The following is a 3,980-nucleotide window of genomic DNA, read 5'->3' on the forward strand; positions in this document are numbered from 1 at the left end:
TGCCGAACAGGCAATGAACCCACTGTTCCTAAGCCGTCATTTGATAATTACAATTTGTTCTTAACTGACTTGCCTCGTTAAATAAAGTTTAACGAAAAATTAAATAAAACATACTTTCCGAAATGCACTGTATTTCCATCAATTAAAAAAGTTTTAAAAGCATTATTTAGCATTTACATTTTTTATTCTTCTCCTGGACAATTGGCCAACGGCAATTTTATTTATCGTCTTCAAAAAAACATATTGGCCAAAATATGGCTATTACCGGCTATTTAAACTCCGCCCTGGACTACTCAGCTTCTACACCTGGATGTACAAGGCATTTGACACAATGGTTGTGATACAATAGATTTGTTCGATGAGTTTTAAATGCACAAAAAGGCTTATACATTACAACCATTGTTTGTCAAATGTGTTATACGTAATACAACCTGAGTGTGTAGTGGGTCCGTGTGTTATACATACTGTATGTAGTACAACCTGGAGTGTGGTTGGGGGTCCGTGTGTTATACATACTGTATGTAGTACAACCTGAGTATTGTGTGGGTCCGTGTGTTATACATACTGTATGTATTACAACTGAGTATGTAGTGGGGGTCCGTGTTGTTTATACATACTGTATGTAGTACAACCTGAGTATGTCGTGGGGTCCGTGTGGTTATACTACTGTATGTAGTACAACCTGAGTATAGGTAGTGGCTCGGTGTTTACCATACTGTATGTAGTACAACCTGAGTGTGTAGTGGGGTCCGTCGTGTTATACCATACTGGTATGTAGTACAACCTGAGTATTGTAGTGGGGTCCGTGTGTTATACATACTGTATGTGAGTACAACCTGGAGTATGTAGTGGGGTCCGAGACCACCTGAAAGGAACAAACATCTACAGCGATATAGCGATCAAGACACAGCTTCGCCAGCTTGCAAAAGGTAAGATAACCTGAACACTTACTCGTGGGGAATATGACTACAGTATACTGTGATAGGACTGTTCATGGTGTAGTGGGAATTTAATGGTTAGTGTTGTAATAGCCGAAAGCGAGAGATGCTATGGATCACGAGACTAGCTGAAAAGGGTTCTCTCTCTCTCTCTTCTATTTTGCTCTCTCTCTCTCTCTTCTGCTCTCTCTCTCTCTCTCTCTCTCTCTTCTCTTCTCTCTTCTCTCTCTCTCTCTCTTCTCTCTCTCTCTCTTCTCTCTTCTTTCTCTCTCTCTCTCTCTCTCTCTCTCTAGTTGCTCTCTATTCTCTCTCTCCCTTTCTCCCTCTAGTGGCTCTCTCTCTCCCCCTAGTGTGCTCTCTCTCTAAATAAACATAAATATAGTACAGTGGGGAGAACAAGTATTTGATACACTGCCGATTTTGCAGGTTTTCCTACTTACAAAGCATGTAGAGGTCTGTACATTTTTATCTATAGGTACACTTCAACTATGAGCAGACGGATATCAAAAAAAATCCAGAAAATTCCACATTGTTCATGATTTTTAAGTAATTAAATTTGCATTTTATTGCAAGACCATAAGTTATTTTGTCACCTTCCTAACCAGTAAGAATTCCGGCTCTCACAGACCTGTTAGTTTTTTCTTAAGAAGCCTCCTCTGTTCTCCATTCATTACTCTGTATTAACTGCACATGTTTGAACTCGTTACCTGTATAAAAGACACCTGTCCACACACTCAACTCAAACAGACTCCAACCTCTCCCACAATGGCCACGACAACGAGAGCTGTGTAAGGAATCAGGGATAAATTGTAGACTGCACAAGGCTGGGATAGGGCTACAGGACACAATAGGCAGCAGCTTGGTGAGAAGGCAACAACTGTTGTGCGCTTTTAGAATGGAAGAAGTTCAAGATGACGGTCAATCATCCTCGGTCTGGGGCTCCATGCAGATCTCACTCGTGGGGCATCAATGATCATGAGGAAGTGTAGGGATCAGCCTGAACTACTACGGCAGGACCTGGTCAATGACCTGAAGAGAGGCTGGGCACAGTCTCAAAGAAAACCATTAGTAACACACTATGCCGTCAATGGATTAAAATACTGCAGCGCCGCAAGGTCCCCGCTGCTACAGCCAGGGCATGTCCAGGCCCGTCTGAAGTTTGCCAATGACCATCTGGATGATCCAGAGGAAGAATGGGAGAAGGTCATGTGGTCTGATGAGGACAAAAATTGAGCTTTTTGGTCTAAACTCCACTCGACTGTTTGGAGGAAGAAGAAGGATGAGTTACATACCCCAAGAACACGATCCCAACCGTGAAGCATGGAGGTGGAAAACATCATTCTTTGGGGATGCTTTTCTGCAAAGGGGACAGGACGACTGCACCGTATTGAGGGGAGGATGGATGGGGCCATGTATTGCGAGATCTTGGCCAACAACCTCCTTTCCCTCAGTAAGAGCATTGAAGAATGGGTCGTGTGGGTCTTCCAGCATGACAACGACTCGAAACACACAGCCAGCGGAACTAAGGAGTGGCTCCGCTAAGAGACATCTCACAGGTTCTGGAGTGGCCTAGCCAGTCTCCAGACCTGAACCCAATAGAAATCTTTGGAGGGCGCTGAAAAGTCCCGTATTGCCCAGCGACAGCCCGAAACCTGAAGGATTCGGAGAAGGTCTGTATGGGGAGTGGGACAAAAATCCTCTGCTGCAGTGTGTGCAAAACCTGGTCAAGACTCCAGGAAACGTTTATGATCTCTGTAATGCAAACAAAGGTTTCTGTACCAAATATTAAGTTCTGCTTTTCTGATGTATCAAATACTTATGTCATGCAATAAAATGAAAATTAATTACTTAAAAATCATACAATGTGATTTTCTGGATTTTTGTTTTAGATTCCGTGTCTCACAGTTGAAGTGTACCTATGATAAATATTACAGACCTCTACATGCTTTGTAAGTAGGAAAACCTGCAAAATCGGCAGTGTATCAAATACTTGTTCTCCCCACTGTATATGTATTTACAATGGTGATTGTGTTCCACTGGTTGCCCTTTTCTTGTGGCAACAGGTCACACATATTACTGCTGTGATGGCACACTGTGGTATTTCACCTAATATATATGTGAGTTTATCAAAATTGTATTTTTCCCCCGAATTCTTTGTGGGTCTGTAGTCTGAGGGAAATATGTGTCTCTAATATGGTCATACATTTGGCAGGAGGTTAGGAAGTGCAGCTCAGTTTCCACCTTATTTTGTGGGCAGTTGACACATATCCTTTCTTCTCTTGAGATCCAGGTCTGCCTTTCTCAATAGCAAGGCTATGCTCACTGAGTCTGTACATAGTCAAAAGTCAAATTCCTTTATTTTGGGTCAGTCACAGTGGTCAGGTATTCTGCCACTGTGTACTCTCTGTTTAGGGCCAAATAGCGTTCTAGCTTGCTCTGTTTTTTTGTTGTTGATTCTTTCCAATGTGTCAAGTAATTATCTTTTTTGTTTTCTCATGATTTGGTTGGGTCTAATTGTGTTGCTGTCCTGGGGCTCTGTGGGGTTTGTTTGTGTTTGTGAGCAGAGTCCCCGTACCAGCTGGCAGAGGGGGGTCTCCCTCCAGGTTTATCTCTCTGTAGGTGATGGCTTTGTTATGGAAGGTTTGGGAATCGCTTCCTTTTAGGTGTTTGTAGAATTTAACGGCTCTTTTCTAGATTTTGGTAATTAGTGGGTATCTGCTCTGCATGCATTATTTGGTGTTCTACGTTGTACACGGAGGATATTTTTGCAGAATTCTGCATGCAGAGTCTCAATTTGGTGTTTGTCCCATGTTGTGAATTTTTGGTTGGTGAGCGGACCCCAGACCTCACAACCATAAAGGGCAATGGGCTCTATAACTGATTCAAGTATTTTTAGCCAGATCCTAATTGGAATGTCACATTTGATGTTCCTTTTGATGACATAGAAGGCCCTTCTTGCCTTGTCTCTCAGATCGTTCACAGCTTTGTGGAAGTTACCTGTGGCGCTGATGTTTAGGCCGAGGTATGTATCATTTTTTGTGT

This window comes from Salvelinus sp. IW2-2015, unplaced genomic scaffold (assembly GCF_002910315.2).
Source record: "Salvelinus sp. IW2-2015 unplaced genomic scaffold, ASM291031v2 Un_scaffold1691, whole genome shotgun sequence".
NCBI classification, from domain to species: domain Eukaryota; kingdom Metazoa; phylum Chordata; class Actinopteri; order Salmoniformes; family Salmonidae; genus Salvelinus; species Salvelinus sp. IW2-2015.